Source organism: Pseudophryne corroboree, unplaced genomic scaffold, assembly GCF_028390025.1.
Source record: "Pseudophryne corroboree isolate aPseCor3 unplaced genomic scaffold, aPseCor3.hap2 scaffold_475, whole genome shotgun sequence".
NCBI classification, from domain to species: Eukaryota; Metazoa; Chordata; class Amphibia; order Anura; family Myobatrachidae; genus Pseudophryne; species Pseudophryne corroboree.
Genome location: NW_026970087.1, coordinates 158,918 through 175,612, shown reverse-complemented (window position 1 = coordinate 175,612; position 16,695 = coordinate 158,918). Strand labels below are relative to the sequence as shown.

The 16,695-nt window shown below is 47.5% G+C and overlaps 12 non-coding genes and 1 pseudogene across 12 annotated transcripts; 8 read left to right on the top strand and 5 right to left on the bottom strand.

Moving 5' to 3' along the window:
- Positions 1-7,786: 7,786 nt before the first annotated feature.
- LOC135028415 (U5 spliceosomal RNA) lies at positions 7,787-7,902 on the bottom strand. The gene has a single exon (XR_010224726.1). It is a non-coding gene; the product is annotated as a U5 spliceosomal RNA (small nuclear RNA).
- Positions 7,903-8,177: 275 nt separating this feature from the next.
- LOC135028407 (U5 spliceosomal RNA) lies at positions 8,178-8,293 on the bottom strand. Its single transcript, XR_010224718.1, has one exon. It is a non-coding gene; the product is annotated as a U5 spliceosomal RNA (small nuclear RNA).
- A 274-nt stretch (positions 8,294-8,567) lies between these two features.
- LOC135028403 (U5 spliceosomal RNA) lies at positions 8,568-8,683 on the bottom strand. The gene has a single exon (XR_010224714.1). It is a non-coding gene; the product is annotated as a U5 spliceosomal RNA (small nuclear RNA).
- A 286-nt stretch (positions 8,684-8,969) lies between these two features.
- LOC135028404 (U5 spliceosomal RNA) lies at positions 8,970-9,085 on the bottom strand. Its single transcript, XR_010224715.1, has one exon. It is a non-coding gene; the product is annotated as a U5 spliceosomal RNA (small nuclear RNA).
- Positions 9,086-9,355: 270 nt separating this feature from the next.
- On the bottom strand, positions 9,356-9,471 carry LOC135028400 (U5 spliceosomal RNA). The gene has a single exon (XR_010224711.1). It is a non-coding gene; the product is annotated as a U5 spliceosomal RNA (small nuclear RNA).
- Positions 9,472-9,615: 144 nt separating this feature from the next.
- Positions 9,616-9,778, top strand: LOC135028295 (U1 spliceosomal RNA). The gene has a single exon (XR_010224643.1). It is a non-coding gene; the product is annotated as a U1 spliceosomal RNA (small nuclear RNA).
- A 671-nt stretch (positions 9,779-10,449) lies between these two features.
- LOC135028170 (U1 spliceosomal RNA) lies at positions 10,450-10,613 on the top strand. The gene has a single exon (XR_010224521.1). It is a non-coding gene; the product is annotated as a U1 spliceosomal RNA (small nuclear RNA).
- Positions 10,614-10,765: 152 nt separating this feature from the next.
- Positions 10,766-10,928, top strand: LOC135028358 (U1 spliceosomal RNA). Its single transcript, XR_010224686.1, has one exon. It is a non-coding gene; the product is annotated as a U1 spliceosomal RNA (small nuclear RNA).
- A 671-nt stretch (positions 10,929-11,599) lies between these two features.
- Positions 11,600-11,763, top strand: LOC135028437 (U1 spliceosomal RNA). The gene has a single exon (XR_010224747.1). It is a non-coding gene; the product is annotated as a U1 spliceosomal RNA (small nuclear RNA).
- A 152-nt stretch (positions 11,764-11,915) lies between these two features.
- Positions 11,916-12,078, top strand: LOC135028366 (U1 spliceosomal RNA). The gene has a single exon (XR_010224690.1). It is a non-coding gene; the product is annotated as a U1 spliceosomal RNA (small nuclear RNA).
- Positions 12,079-12,749: 671 nt separating this feature from the next.
- Positions 12,750-12,913, top strand: LOC135028260 (U1 spliceosomal RNA). Its single transcript, XR_010224610.1, has one exon. It is a non-coding gene; the product is annotated as a U1 spliceosomal RNA (small nuclear RNA).
- Positions 12,914-16,153: 3,240 nt separating this feature from the next.
- On the top strand, positions 16,154-16,317 carry LOC135028301 (U1 spliceosomal RNA). Its single transcript, XR_010224649.1, has one exon. It is a non-coding gene; the product is annotated as a U1 spliceosomal RNA (small nuclear RNA).
- Positions 16,318-16,469: 152 nt separating this feature from the next.
- Positions 16,470-16,604, top strand: LOC135028362 (U1 spliceosomal RNA; annotated as a pseudogene).
- Positions 16,605-16,695: the final 91 nt, after the last annotated feature.

Here is a 16,695-nt window from a genome sequence, read left to right as displayed (position 1 = left end):
GAGCGAGGCCGTAGGGGGTGGGCCGTGTGCGCACTGCGGTGGACACTGATTACTGGGCAGCCGCTCCACTAGCCACCAGGTACAGTTAAGGAGCACAGGTCTGGGGGTTTTTCTCCTATATTAACCCAATTTTGTACTGCCCGCAGCGCATTGTGATAGGTAATAGGGCCTGATTCAGGTTGGATTGCAATCACAATAAGCGATCCAACTGCAAAAATTGCTAAGAGCATACGCATGTGCCTGCATTTTCTGCGGCACCCCGCAGAGAATGTGATCGCCTCTGCCTGTCAATCGGGGCGGGGAAGGGGGGGAGAGGTGGGTCAGTAACACTCCATTTCCAAGTCAGGGATGGAGCGGTGCGGGGGCAAGGCTTCAAAATGGGGTCTGCAACGGAGGAGACACAGGGGGCGTGGTCACAGCGGCTGTATGACATCACATTCAGCCGCTGTGATCACAAAAATGGTGGCGGCTTCCTGCGCGCACATACAGTCTGCACCAGCAGGAGCCTACACCATTTTTTATGATCACGCTGAACTGCAGTGCGACTGCAATTACAGCATGGTCAAGAAGGGAGGCGTCATGCTGGGTGGCCATGCCCTGTCACTATGCAGGAGCCAGCACCGCTCACACACTAGTCCCCGGGTGCAGCCCCCAACCCCCGGGACACCCGGAGCAACAAAATGTAGATTCAGGCCACCAGGCCACGCCCCTACCTATGAAACCATGCCTCCTTTTTACCATTGCGCTGCTTATCTGCGCGCACTGCATTACAATCTCCCTCGCCACCTCTCTGGGTGTCACCAGTGATAGTGACACCTCTGCCATGCTTGTAGCAGCTGGTCCTAAGATCTACGCCTCACACCCTGAGTGTTTGCCCTTGTGACTTGTTGATCATCATAGCGAAGCAGATGCTTACAGAAAACTGCAGGGGCTTAGATTGAAAATAAAAAAAATTGATGGGTATAAGGTAGAGAGGAGCGGGTTCGGTTCTCCGAGAACCGAATTCCCCACGAACTCCACGTGGTTTACACTGGTCCGAGGCAGGCTCAGTTGTTCCCGCCTGACTCGGAAAACCTGAACAAGGGAAAATGTCATCATCCCGCTGTCGGATTCTTGCGAGATTCGGATTCCATAGAGAAAAGGGGCATGCAGGGCATGGCGGCCTTTTGCAGTGCTTGGATGACCCCTTGTTCGCATTAAACACCCCCACCCTCCTTTGGTGTGGGGCTCATGTTGGCCATGCCCCATCCCCTGAAGCATTCAAGCTGATTTCTTGCAGCAGCTGGGCACTGTAACAGCTCCAGAGCTGCTCTGTAAGGCAAGTAAAAGGGTGTGGGCCCTGCAGCACCACCTGTAGTTCGCATTGTGCGTTGGAAGGCACAAAGTAAGCAGACGGGAGGAGAAGTCAGGATAGTACACAAGGGCATCCTTTTCTCTTAGTCCGTAGAGGATGCTGGGGTCACATTAAGAACCATGGGGTATAGACGGGATCCGCAAGAGACATGGGCACTTTAAGACTTTCAAAGGGTGTGAACTGGCTCCTCCCTCTATGCCCCTCCTCCAGACTCCAGTTATAGGAACTGTGCCCAGGGAGACGGACATTTCGAGGAAAGGATTTATAGTTTATAGTTTATAGCTTGTAGTCTAGCTGAAACAGCGTAGCTGATTCAGTGTGGGGTGAAAGCTTTCAAAGGGAGAAACTTTCTAAGGGTGTCATCTGTGACTTTTACTGGAAAATTAGTGATCAATTTGCAAGGACTATGAAGTAACCGCATATCTCATTGTTCTCTTAACAGGTATGTCTAGTGGGACTACAAGCGCCAGCAAGCTACACTGCATCTGTTAATTATCATATATGACTTTCATGAATGCTTAGCAATAGGTATGTCTAGTGGGACTACAAGCGCCAGCAAGCTACACTGCATCTGTTAATTATCATATATGACTTTCATGAATGCTTAGCAATAGGTATGTCTAGTGGGACTACAAGCGCCAGCAAGCTACACTGCATCTGTTAATTATCATATATGACTTTCATGAATGCTTAGCAATAGGTATGTCTAGTGGGACTACAAGCGCCAGCAAGCTACACTGCATCTGTTAATTATCATATATGACTTTCATGAATGCTTAGCAATAGGTATGTCTAGTGGGACTACAAGCGCCAGCAAGCTACACTGCATCTGTTAATTATCATATATGACTTTCATGAATGCTTAGCAATAGGTATGTCTAGTGGGACTACAAGCGCCAGCAAGCTACACTGCATCTGTTAATTATCATATATGACTTTCATGAATGCTTAGCAATAGGTATGTCTAGTGGGACTACAAGCGCCAGCAAGCTACACTGCATCTGTTAATTATCATATATGACTTTCATGAATGCTTAGCAATAGGTATGTCTAGTGGGACTACAAGCGCCAGCAAGCTACACTGCATCTGTTAATTATCATATATGACTTTCATGAATGCTTAGCAATAGGTATGTTTAGCTTATTAATCATTTAGCAGATTTTAGCAAACTTTATTTTTTGCATTTGGGGAATGTGTGATGGTTTCATACCCCCACACCATTTGTCTGTGTAAGTTTTATTGCTTTAAATGGGTGATGGGCTAGGGGTGGGTCCAATCAATCAATGTGCTTACATACACATGTTTGTTGCTCTTTATATTAGCTTGTAGTCTAGCTGAAACAGCGTAGCTGATTCAGTGTGGGGTGAAAGCTTTCAAAGGGAGAAACTTTCTAAGGGTGTCATCTGTGACTTTTACTGGACTTCTACTGGACGGAAACTGAAAGGAAGCACCATCAATTGCACACAAAAAAACAACACAAACCCCCAAAACTTGGACTGCAGCTACAAATGTTTGTTTACTCCTAATATTCTCCAAACCTCACTTATTTGGAAAACTATACATTCACTTTCTGCACAAACACCTGCATTGCAACTTCTCCTCTGACCCTGCAAACACCTGGACAACAAATGGGTCACTGAGAAGCATATTTAATGAAGTAACACTGACTTGCAGTTTGCCAACACTGTGTAATTTTCCAACTAACATCAGCAAATATTTGATTTACTGTTACCTGTAGATAATAACGACAGTTTAACATTGAATTTATTTCTGCAAACTTCACTGCTCTCTTATTCAGCCACCACTCCTCCTCCTACTCTCATTTTGCTACCACTATTTACCCCATCCACACTATGGCCAGGCTGGCAACATCCCTCATTAATCCTCGTCTTCCTATTCCTTTTTTCTGTCCCCTGTTACCACCTCTATCCCTCTCTCCCAGTCTCCTACATCTCATGCTGTCTCCTCTCCTCTGTCTGCCTCCCTTCCCCTCCTCTTCTGTTTCCCCACTGCAATTCACTTCTGCCCCTTCACACCATTTATACCCCAGCACTCAACCCTGCTCTCTCCCTCCTCTGCCTGTCTCCTCACCTCTCCTCCACCAGTATCATACTGCACTCCCTCCCTGCCTCACTCCTGCAGTCTCCCTTTCTAGCCAAGGCCCCAGCACCATCAATTCACCCTCTTTATCCCTTCCTTCCCCATCAAGCTTACCTCAACGCCATAGCAATCCAGATAATCTCATTCACATCTCTCCAACAAACTCATACCCCCTATCCTGTGCACTCTGGAATGCCAGATCTGTTTGCAACAAATTGACCCCCACTCACGACCTCTTCATATCCAACTCCCTGCACCTCCTGGCCATTACTGAAACCTGGATTACACCCTATGACACCGCTTCTCCTGCTTCTCTCTCGGCTGGGGGCCTTACACTCTCACACACACCCCGACCTGGGGGTCGTCATGGGGGTGGTGTTGGGATCCTCTTACCCTCAAGCTACACATACCAACTTATACCTCCAGAACCATCTCTTACATTCTCTACATTTGAGGTCCATGCAATTCGCCTCTACCAACCCACTAATCTTCGAGTTGCTGTCATTTACCGTCCACCTGGCATTTCCTCTAAATTCCTCGACAACTTTGCTTCCTGGCTACCTCACTTCCTCTCTTCTGACATTCCCACCATTATCCTAGGTGATTTCAACATCCCTATCGATAACCCCACAAAACCACCTGCCTCTAAACTCCTTAACCTCACATCTTCACTTGGTCTCTCCCAGTGGACCAACTCACCCTCCCATGTGAACGGGAGCTCACTGGATCTGGTTTTCACTCACCGCTGTGTTGTTTCTGATTTCTCCAATTCCCCTTTTCCCCTCTCTGACCACCACTTGCTCTCATTCAACTTATCTATCTCTGCTCCCCCATCTCTCCCTCCTAAGGCTACCATCACTAAGCGTAATATTGAGGCTATTGACACCTCATCCCTATCCTCCCTGTTTGACTCGCTTCTCTCTCCTCTTCTCTCTCTCACATGCCCTGAACAAGCCACATCTCTATACAATGCATCTCTTACTTCAGCCCTTGACTCTGTTGCTCCACCAACCACTATTCACCCTCGCAGATCAACACCTCAACCCTGGCACACCAAATGCACCAGATATCTACAAAAATGCTCACGTACTGCCGAGCGACACTGGAGGAAATCACGCTCTCAAGCAGACTTCCTCCATTTCAAATTCATGCTCTCATCCTACAGTGCTGCCCTTTCCCTTGCTAAACAATCATACTTCAAAATCCTCATCTCTACCCACTCTTCCAACCCCCGGCGCCTCTTTGCCACTGTTAACTCCCTCCTCTGCCCACCACCACCTCCTCTCCCTTCCTCATTGTCTGCTCTTGACTTTGCCACTTACTTCACATCCAAGATTGACTCCATACGTCAGGACATCACATCCCACCAGTCCAGCAACCAGCCACCACCCATCCTTTGCCACCCCTCCCCTACCCTCTTACCAACTCTGACATCTTTCTCCCTAGTATCTGGTGAGGAAGTCATGGCCCTCATACACTCCTCCCCCCCCACAACCTCCCCACTCGACCCTATCCCCTCCCACCTCCTTCGCTACCTCTCCCCTTCTGCCTGTTCCCATCTTGCCCACCTTCTCAATCTCTCCCTCTCATCAGGCACTGTCCCCTCTGCCTTCAAGCATGCTCTTGTCTCCCCTATTCTTAAAAAACCTACCCTTGATCCTAACACTCTCTCCAACTATCGACCGATCTCTCTCCTCCCCTTTGCCTCCAAACTTCTTGAGCGTATTGTCTATAATCGCCTTACTGCCTTTCTTTCCTCTCACTCACTGCTTGACCCATACCAGTCTGGTTTCCGCTCTCTCCACTCCACTGAAACTGCCCTCACAAAAGTCTGCAATGACCTCCATGCCGCCAAATCTAAGGGCCACTACTCTCTGCTTATTCTTCTTGACCTCTCTGCTGCTTTTGACACTGTGGACCACCCTCTTCTTCTGCAAATCCTTCACTCTCTTGGTCTACGTGATACTGCCCTCTCCTGGCTGTCCTCCTACCTCTCCGATCGTTCCTTCTCTGTCTCCTCTCATGATGCTACCTCGCCCCCACTTCCACTAACTGTTGGTGTCCCCCAAGGTTCTGTTCTTGGGCCTCTCCTTTTCTCTCTCTATACGTCCTCTTTAGGTGAACTCATTAGTTCTTTTAATTTCCAGTATCACCTCTATGCTGATGACACTCAAATCTACCTCTCCTCCCCTGATCTCTCCACGGCTCTCCTCACTCGTGCCTCTAACTGTCTTTCTGCTATCTCTTCCTGGATGTCCCAACGCTTTCTTAAACTCAACATGTCTAAGACTGAGCTGATCATCTTCCCACCCTCCCGCACAACCTCACCTCCCACAATCTCATTATCCATTGATGGCACGACTATCTCCTCTAGCCCCCAAGTACGCTGTCTTGGTGTAATCCTTGACTCCTCCCTCTCCTTCAAACCACACATTCAGCACCTCTCACAAACCTGTCATTTTCATCTCAAAAACATTTCCAGGATCAGACCTTTTCTCACCCAGGATGCCACTAAGATCATTATTCACTCACTGATTATTTCCAGACTGGACTACTGTAATCTCCTCCTAACTGGCCTCCCTGACAATTACCTCTCTCCACTCCAGTCTATCCTCAATGCTGCTGCTCGGCTCATCTTCCTCACCAAACGCACTACATCCACCTCCCCTCTCCTACTAGCCCTTCACTGGCTTCCCTTCCCCTTCAGAATCCAATTCAAACTTCTCACTCTCACTTACAAAGCTCTCACCCAATCCTCTCCCATTTACATCTCTGACCTTATCTCCCTTTACTCTCCCACCCGTCCTCTTCGCTCTGCTAATGCACGCCGCCTCTCCTGTCTCCTGATTACTTCCTCCCACTCCTATCTCCAAGATTTTTCACGTGCTGCTCCCTTCCTTTGGAATTCTTTACCTCTCCCCCTCAGACTCTCCACCTCTCTACAAAACTTCAAACGGTCTCTCAAGACCCATTTCTTTACCAAACCCAGCCAAATCTCATCCTAACCCCCTGTTCCATGCTCTCTATGTACCCCATCTGTGTCACCCCTGTCTGTCTACCCCTACCCCTAGAATGTAAGCTCTCACGAGTAGGGCCCTCTTCCCTCACGTGCTCACCCTTTTCTTCTTTAATAATTCTCAACTGCCCAAATCACAGTTTTTGGGCCACCTGGAACTTATCTCTGTCATTTACTGGTGTTATGCATAGTTACCCTGTACTTGTCCAAAATTGATTTCAACTGTAAGTCACTGTTTTGATTATGTGCATATGTACTCTGTAATTGGGCGCTGCGGAACCCTTGTGGCGCCATATAAATAAATGATAATAATAATAATAATAATAGTTAAACTAAGGTGAGCATCTTACCAGCTCACACCTTAAGCATGCCGCAGAACGTGGCATTCAACAGAACACAAGCCAACGGCATGAACAATTGCAGCAAAAAGCTGACCAGAACCGTAACACAACATGTGTATAACCACAAGTAATAACTGCAGACACAGTATGGACTGGGACGGGTGCCCAGCATCCTCTACGTACTAAGAGAAAAGGATTTACCGGTAGGTATTAAAATCCTATTTTCTCATACGACCTAGAGGATGCTGGGGTCACATTAAGAACCATGGGGTTATACCAAAGCTCTTGAACGGGTGGGAGAGTGCGTACGACTCTGCAGCACCGAATGACCCAACTTGAGGTTATCATCAGCCAAGGTATCAAACTTGTAAAACTTAGCAAAAGTGTTTACTAAATAGCTGCTCGGCAAAGTTGCAATGCCGAGACTCCCCGACCAGCTGCCCAGGATGAACCCACCTTTCTAGTAGAATGGGTCTTCACCTAATTCAGTAACGGCAATCCTGCCGTGGAATGAGCATGCTGAATCTTACCACAGATCCAGCGCATAATGGTCTGCATGGAAGCAGGACACCCAATCATGTTGGGAGCATACAGGACAAACAGAGCCTCTGTTTTCCTAATCTGAACCGTTCTGGTGACATAAATTTTCAAAGTTCTGACCACAGCCAGAGACTTTGACTCAACGAAGGTGTCAGTGGCCAAAGGCACCATGTGGAAAGATGAACCACCTTCGGCAGAAATTGTTGACGTGTCCTCAATTCTGCTCTATCTTCATGAAAGATCAAATAAAGGCTCTTGTGATACTGCATGGTTTGTACTGTTTTCCATGTGCTCCCAGATCTTTCAAGCAAGTAGCATGGTCAAGAAAGTTCTGTTTGAAAAGAAACAAACATTTACTGTCATTGTTATGCAAATAAACTTACATTAAAGCTAACAAGAAAGCACACTCGTTCTGTCTTTAAACTGATAAAAGAAACCCCAATAATATGGGGCATGCAAAAATTGAGATAAAACTCAGTTTTGCTCCTCTCCACGGAAATCTTTAATAAAAGGCGAAATATTTGTTAGTTCTGAAGAGAAACCAGAGCATGACCAAGATTCCACCTGTCGCCTGAGTGCCATGCCAGCAGTTCTCATTCAGCTCAAAGTGAGCACCCAATTTGAATGAAAGAAAGCAGATTTCTCACCAGGCTTCCCCTTGCTATAAACATGGTTTGTACTCTTTTCCATGTGCTCCCAGATCTTTCAAACAATTAGTGTGGTCAAGAAAGTTCTGTTTGAAAAGAAACAAACATTTACTGTAATTTCTATGCAAATGAGCTTACATTAAAGCACACTCGTTCTATCTTTAAACCAATAAAATAAAACCCCAATAAGATGGGGCATGCAAAAATTGAGATAAAACTCAGTTTTGCTCCTCTCCACGGAAATCTTTAGTAAAAGGCGAAAGATTTGTTCGTTCTGAAGAGAAACCACAGCATGACCAAGATTCTACCTGTCGCCTGAGTGCCATGCCAGCAGTCCTCATTCAGCTCAAAGTGAGCACCCAATTTGAAAGAAAGAAAGCAGATTTCTCACCAGGCTTCCCCTTGCTATAAACATGGTTTGTACTCTTTTCCATGTGCTCCCAGATCTTTCAAGCAATTAGTATAGTCAAGAAAGTTCTGTTTGAAAAGAAACAAACATTTACTGTCATTTCTACGCAAATGAGCTTACATTAAAGCACACTCGTTCTATCTTTAAACTGATAAAAGAAACCCCAATAAGACGGGGCATGCAAAAATTGAGATAAAACTCAGTTTTGCTCCTCTCCACGGAAATCTTTAGTAAAAGGCGAAAGATTTGTTCGTTCTGAAGAGAAACCAGAGCATGACCAAGATTCCACCTGTCGCCTGAGTGCCATGCCAGCAGTCCTCATTCAGCTCAAAGTGAGCACCCAATTTGAAAGAAAGAAAGCAGATTTCTCACCAGGCTTCCCCTTGCTATAAGCATGGTTTGTACTCTTTTCCATGTGCTCCCAGATCTTTCAAGCAATTAGTATGGTCAAGAAAGTTCTGCTTGAAAAGAAACAGACATTTATTGTCATTGTTATGCAAATATACTTACATTAAAGCTAACAAGAAAGCACACTCGTTCTGTCTTTAATCCGATAAAAGAAACCCCAATAATATGGGACATGCAAAAATTGAGATAAAACTCAGTTTTGCTCCTCTCCACGGAAATCTTTAGTAAAAGGCGAAAGATTTGTTCGTTCTGAAGAGAAACCAGAGCATGACCAAGATTCCACCTGTCGCCTGAGTGCCGTGCCAGCAGTCCTCATTCAGATCAAAGTGAGCGCCCAATTTGAAAGAAAGCAGATTTCTCACCTGTCTTCTCCTTGCTATAAGCATGGTTTGTACTGTATTCCATGTGCTCCCAGATCTTTCAAGCAAGTAGCATGGTCAAGAAAGTTCTGTTTGAAAAGAAACAAACATTTACTGTCATTTCTATGCAAATGAGCTTACATTAAAGCACACTCATTCTATCTTTAAACCGATAAAAGAAACCCCAAAAAGATGGGGCATGCAAAAATTGAGATAAAACTCGGTTTTGCTCCTCTCCACGGAAATCTTTAGTAAAAGGCGAAAGATTTGTTCGTTCTGAAGAGAAACCAGAGCATGACCAAGATTTTTATCTGAAAATATGTGTTCTCCCTGCAGTTGTTGTCCCCAGATGAGAGTTCCCTTGTGCTGCCTCAGTTGAATCTCCTTTACTTGACAGGGGGATGCTCGAGCAGCGACCCTCCCCAGCTCTAGCCCAACTCTTACTTACCTGCCAGGTGAGATACTATGATCATGAAGGTGCTTCTCCCAGGGCAAGGCTCACCCATTGCACTCTGGGTGTGCTGCTTCTGCGATTTCCCCAAATGTGGGAAACTTGACTGCATAATTTGTGTTTCCCCTGGTCGGCTCTCGTATAATTCAGATCTCTTTGTCTCAGGTCTCTCTCCAGCCTAGTTTGCTGTCTGTTTCTACTTCTCTTTTCTTGAGCCGCTCCCTTCTATGCCCTTGCGCACTATCCTGACTTCTCCCGTCTGCTTACTTTGTGCCTTCCAACGCACAATGCAAACTACAGGTAGTGCTGCAGGACCCACACCCTTTTACTTGCCTTACAGAGCGTCTCTGGAGCAGTTACAGTGCCCAGCTGCTGCAAGAAATCAGCTTGAATGCTTCAGGGGCTGGGGAATAGCCAACATGAGCCCCACACCGAAGGAGGGTGGAGGTGTGTAATGCGAACTAGGGGTCATCCAAGCGCCGCAAAAGGCCGCCATGCCCTGCACGCCCCTTGTCTCTTTTCATATGCAGACGAGGGTTGAAGCCAACTTTGACCCACTGTTTGGATGACATCACCATATGCAAATCCATCTGCTGCAGGCCTTCCCCCAGGAATGCTTGCACTAGTTGTTGCATTTGGTTTGTTGTTTGGGGGTGCTTCAGTATTAGGCAGCCTTCTGCCCTCCCATGTTCATCTGAAAATATATGTTCTCCCTGCAGTTGTTGTCCCCAGATGAGAGTTCCCTTGTGCTGCCTCAGTTGAATCTCCTTTACTTGACAGAGATGTGCCTGAGCAGCGGCCCTCCCCAGCCCTATCCCAAATCATACTTATTTTGCATAGGCGATACCATGGTCATGAAGATTGTTCTCCCAGGGTGAGGTTCATTCATTGCATTCTGGGTATGCTGACCCCTGTGATTTCCCCAAATGTGGGAAACTCGACTGCATTATTTGTGGTAGTGGGGGACTGTGTTTGTGCTTTCCTCTGGTCAGCTCTGGTAAAAATCAGATTTCTTTATCTCAGATCTTCCTCTAGCCTTGTTCTTCTTTCGAGAGTTCCCTTGTGCTGCCTCAGTTGGATCTCTTTCACTTGACAGGGGGGTGCCCGAGCAGCGACCCTCCCCAGCTCTAGCCCAACTCCTACTTACCTGCCAGGTGAGATACTATGATCATGAAGGTGCTTCTCCCAGGGCAAGGCTCACCCATTGCACTCTGGTTGTGCTGCCCCTGTGATTTCCCCAAATGTGGGAAACTTGACTGCATAATTTGTGTTTCCCTTGGTCGGCTCTCGTATAATTCAGATCTCTTTGTCTCAGGTCTATCTCCAGCCTAGTTTGCTGTCTGTTTCCACTTCTCTTTTCTTGAGCCGCTCCCTTCTATGCCCTTGCGCACTATCCTGACTTCTCCCGTCTGCTTACTTCGTGCCTTCCAACGCACAATGCAAACTACAGGTAGTGCTGCAGGGCCCACACCCTTTTACTTGCCTTACAGAGCAGCTCTGGAGCAGTTACAGTGCCCAGCTGCTGCAAGAAATCAGCTTGAATGCTTCAGGGGCTGGGGCATAGCCAACATGAGCCCCACACCGAAGGAGGGTGGAGGTGTGTAATGCTAACTAGGGGTCATCCAAGCGCCGCAAAAGGCCGCCATGCCCTGCACGCCCCTTTTCTCTTTTCATATGCAGACGAGGGTTGAAGCCAACTTTGACCCACTGCTTGGATGGCATCACCATATGCAAATCCATCTGCTGCAGGCCTTCCCCCAGGAATGCTTGCACTAGTTGTAGCATTTGGTTTGTTGTTTGGGGGTGCTTCAGTATTAGGCAGCCTTCTGCCCTCCCATGTTCATCTGAAAATATGTGTTCTCCCTGCAGTTGTTGTCCCCAGATGAGAGTTCCCTTGTGCTGCCTCAGTTGAATCTCCTTTACTTGACAGAGATGTGCCTGAGCAGCGGCCCTCCCCAGCCCTATCCCAAATCATACTTATTTTGCATAGGAGAGACCATGGTCTTGAAGATTGTTCTCCCAGGGTGAGGTTCATTCATTGCATTCTGGGTATGCTGACCCCTGTGATTTCCCCAAATGTGGGAAACTCAACTGCATTATTTGTGGTAGTGGGGGACTGTGTTTGTGCTTTCCTCTGGTCAGCTCTGGTAAAAGTCAGATTTCTTTGTTTCAGTTCTTCCTCTAGCCTTGTTCTTCTTTCGAGAGTTCCCTTGTGCTGCCTCAGTTGGATCTCCTTCACTTGACAGGGGGGTGCCCGAGCAGCGACCCTCCCCAGCTCTAGCCCAACTTCTACTTACCTGCCAGGTGAGATACTATAATCATGAAGGTGCTTCTCCCAGGGCAAGGCTCACCCATTGCACTCTGGATTTGCTGCCCCTGCGATTTCCCCAAATGTGGGAAACTTGACTGCATAATTTGTGTTTCCCCTGGTCGGCTCTCGTATAATTCAGATCTCTTTGTCTCAGGTCTCTCTCCAGCCTAGTTTGCTGTCTGTTTCCACTTCTCTTTTCTTAAGCCGCTCCATTCTATGGCCTTGCGCACTATCCTTACTTCTCCCGTCTGCTTACTTTGTGCCTTCCAATGCACAATGCAAACTACAGGTAGTGCTGCAGGGCCCACACCCTTTTACTTGCTTTACAGAGCAGCTCTGGAGCTGTTACAGTGCCCAGCTGCTGCAAGAAATCAGCTTGAATGCTTCAGGGGCTGGGGCATAGCCAACATGAGCCCCACACCGAAGGAGGGTGGAGGTGTTTAATGCGAACTAGGGGTCATCCAAGCGCCGCAAAAGGCAGCCATGCCCTGCACACCCCTTTTTTATTTTCATATGCAGACGAGGGTTGAATCCAACTTTGACCCACTGCTTGGATGACATCACCATATGCAAATCCGTCTGCTGCAGGCCTTCCCCCAGGAATGCTTGCACTAGTAGTTGCATTTGGTTTGTTGTTTGGGGGTGCTTCAGTATTAGGCAGCCTTCTGCCCTCCCATGTTCATCTGAAAATATGTGTTCTCCCTGCAGTTGTTGTCCCCAGATGAGAGTTCCCTTGTGCTGCCTCAGTTGAATCTCCTTTACTTGACAGAGATGTGCCTGAGCAGCGGCCCTCCCCAGCCCTATCCCAAATCATACTTATTTTGCATAGGAGATACCATGGTCATGAAGATTGTTCTCCCAGGGTGAGGTTCATTCATTGCACTCTGGGTATGCTGACCCCTGTGATTTCCCCAAATGTGGGAAACTCGACTGCATTATTTGTGGTAGTGGGGGACTGTGTTTGTGCTTTCCTCTGGTCAGCTCTGGTAAAAGTCAGATTTCTTTGTCTCAGATCTTCCTCTAGCCTTGTTCTTCTTTCGAGAGTTCCCTTGTGCTGCCTCAGTTGGATCTCCTTCACTTGACAGGGGGTGCCCGAGCAGCAATCCTCCACAGCTCTAGCCCAACTCCTACTTACCTGCCAGGTGAGATACTATGATCTTCACTGTTAGGGCAATCAGGATGTGGAATTCCCTGCCAGGGAAGGTGGTAATGGCGGACTCTGTAATTGGATTTAAAAAAGGAATGGATACATTTCTGAATGAAAAAGCTATCCAAGGTTATAATACTTAAAATATCAACATGGTTAATCCGGGGGTAACATGAGTTATAGTAGCTAACTAGTCATAAAACATTATTCAGCAAGTATGTAGAATCATCACAACTTAAAACAGGTTGAACACGATGGGCAATTTGCCTCTATTCAACCTCAAAAACTATGTTACCATATGTTACTATATTACTATGTTACTGTAGTATACAGAACACCACAATGTAATGAGCAGTGATAGTGAGCACTGATGAGGATACTAGAACTGACACTGAGCAGCAAGATGCAGCACTGGACTATTAGTAATGTACTGTAGTATGCTGAGCACCACAATGCAGCACAAGACAATGAGCAGTGATACTGAGCACTGATGAGGATACTACTGAGAACTGACACTGAGCAGGAGAGACACACTACTAGTATTACTGAGCAGCAATAAGTAACCACTGATACTGAGCACTGATATTGAGATTTCCACTGAGAGAACATAGCCACGTCCTCTCCGCTCTCTCTTCAATGCACGAGTAAAAATGGCGGCAACGCGCAGCTCTTTATATGGAATCCGAATCTCGCGAGAATCCGACAGCGGGATGATGACATTTTCCCTTGTTCAGGTTTTCCGAGTCAGGCGGGAACAACCGAGCCTGCCTCGGACCAGTGTAAACCACGTGGAGTTCGTCGGGAATTCGGTTCTCGGAGAACCGAACCCGCTCCTCTATATATACTATATTACTATGTTACTGTAGTATACAGAACACCACAATGCAATGAGCAGTGATAGTGAGCACTGATGAGGATACTAGAACTGACACTGAGCAGCAAGATGCAGCACTGGACTATTAGTAATGTACTGTAGTATGCTGAGCACCACAATGCAGCACAAGACAATGAGCAGTGATACTGAGCACTGATGAGGATACTACTGAGAACTGACACTGAGCAGGAGAGACACACTACTAGTATTACTGAGCAGCAATAAGTAACCACTGATACTGAGCACTGATATTGAGATTTCCACTGAGAGAACATAGCCACGTCCTCTCCGCTCTCTCTTCAATGCACGAGTAAAAATGGCAGCAACGCGCAGCTCTTTATATGGAATCCGAATCTCACGAGAATCTGACAGCGGGATGATGACATTTTCCCTTGTTCAGGTTTTCCGAGTCAGGCAGGAACAACCGAGCCTGCCTCGGACCAATGTAAACCACGTGGAGTTCGTGGGGAATTCGGTTCTCGGAGAACCGAACCCGCTCCTCTCTACCTTATACCCATCAATTGTTTTTATTTTCAATCTAAGCCCCTGCAGTTTTCTGTAAGCATCTGCTTCGCTATGATGATCAACAAGTCACAAGGGCAAACACTCAGGGCTTGAGGCGTAGATCTTAGGACCAGCTGCTACAAGCATGGCAGAGGTGTCACTATCACTGGTGACACCCAGAGAGGTGGCGAGGGAGATTGTAATGCAGTGCGCGCAGATAAACAGCGCAATGGTAAAAAGGAGGCATGGTTTCATAGGTAGGGGCGTGGCCTGGTGGCCTGAATCTACATTTTGTTGCTCCGGGTGTCCCGGGGGTTGGGGGCTGCACCCGGGGACTAGTGTGTGAGCGGTGCTGGCTCCTGCACAGTGACAGGGCATGGCCACCCAGCATGACGCCTCCCTTCTTGACCATGCTGTAATTGCAGTCGCACTGCAGTTCAGCGTGATCATAAAAAATGGTGTAGGCTCCTGCTGGTGCAGACTGTAGAGAAAAGCTGCTGTGACCACGCCCCCTGTGTCTCCTCCGTTGCAGACCCCATTTTGAAGCCTTGCCCCCGGACTAAGAGAAAAGAATGCCCTTGCGCACTATCCTGACTTCTCCTCCCGTCTGCTTAATTTGTGCCTTCCAACGCACAATGCGAACAAGAGGTGGTGCTGCAGGGCCCACACCCTTTTACTTGCCTTACAGAACAGCTCTGGAGCTGTTACAGTGCCCAGCTGCTGCAAGAAATCAGCTTGAATGCATCAGGGGATGGGGCATGGCCAACATGAGCCCCACACCAAAGGAGGGTGGAGGTGTTTAATGCGAACTAGGGGTCATCCAAGCACTGCAAAAGGCCGCCATGCCCTGCATGCCCCTTTTCTCTTTTCATATGCAGATGAGGGTTCCAGTCAACTTTGGCCCACTGCTTGGATTTACATCACCGTATGCAAATCCGTCTGCTGCAGACCTTCCCCCAGGAGTGCTTGTACTAGTTGTTGCATATGGGCCCTCATTCCGAGTCGTTCGCTCTGTAAATTTCATCGCATCGCAGTGAAATTCTGCTTAGTACGCATGCGCAATATTCGCACTGCGACTGCGCCAAGTAATTTTACAATGAAGAAAGTATTTTTACTCACGGCTTTTTCTTCGCTCCGGCGATCGTAATGTGATTGACAGGAAATGGGTGTTACTGGGCGGAAACAGGCCGTTTTATGGGCGTGTGGGAAAAAACGCTACAGTTTCCGGAAAAAACGCAGGAGTGGCCGGAGAAACGGGGGAGTGTCTGGGCGAACTCTGGGAGTGTTTGTGACGTCAAACCAGGAACGACAAGCACTGAACTGATCGCAGATGCCGAGTAAGTCTGAAGCTACTCTGAAACTGCTAAGTAGTTTGTAATCGCAATATTGCGAATACATCGGTCGCAATTTTAAGAAGCTAAGATTCACTCCCAGTAGGCGGCGGCTTAGCGTGTGTAACTCTGCTAAAATCGCCTTGCGAGCGATCAACTCGGAATGAGGGCCATGGTTTGATATTTGATGGTGCTTCAGTATTAGGCTGCCTTCCGCCCTCCCATGTTCATCTGAAAAGATGTGGTCTCCCTGCAGTTGTTGTCCCAAGATGAGAGTTCCCTTGTGCTGCCTCAGTTGAATCTCCTTTACTTGACAGAGATGTGCCTGAGCAGCGGCCCTCACCAGCCCTATCCCAAATCATACTTATTTTGCATAGGAGATACCATGGTCATGAAGATTGTTCTCCCAGGGTGAGGTTCATTCATTGCATTCTGGGTATGCTGACCCCTGTGATTTTCCCAAATGTGGGAAACTCGACTGCATTATTTGTGGTAGTGGGGGACTGTGTTTGTGCTTTCCTCTGGTCAGCTCTGGTAAAAGTCAGATTTCTTTGTCTCAGATCTTCCTCTAGCCTTGTTCTTCTTTCGAGAGTTCCCTGGTGCTGCTTCAGTTGGATCTCCTTCACTTCACAGGGGGGAACCCGAGCAGCGACCCTCCCCAGCTCTAGCCCAACTCCTACTTACCTGCCAGGTGAGATACTATGATCATGAAGGTGCTTCTCCCAGGGCAAGGCTCAACCATTGCACTCTGGGTGTGCTGCTCTTGCGATTTCCCCAAATGTGGGAAACTTGACTGCATAATTTGTGTTTCCCCTCATCGGCTCTCGTATAATTCAGATCTCTTTGTCTCAGGTCTCTCTCCAGCCTAGTTTGCTGTCTGTTTCCACTTCTCTTTTCTTGAG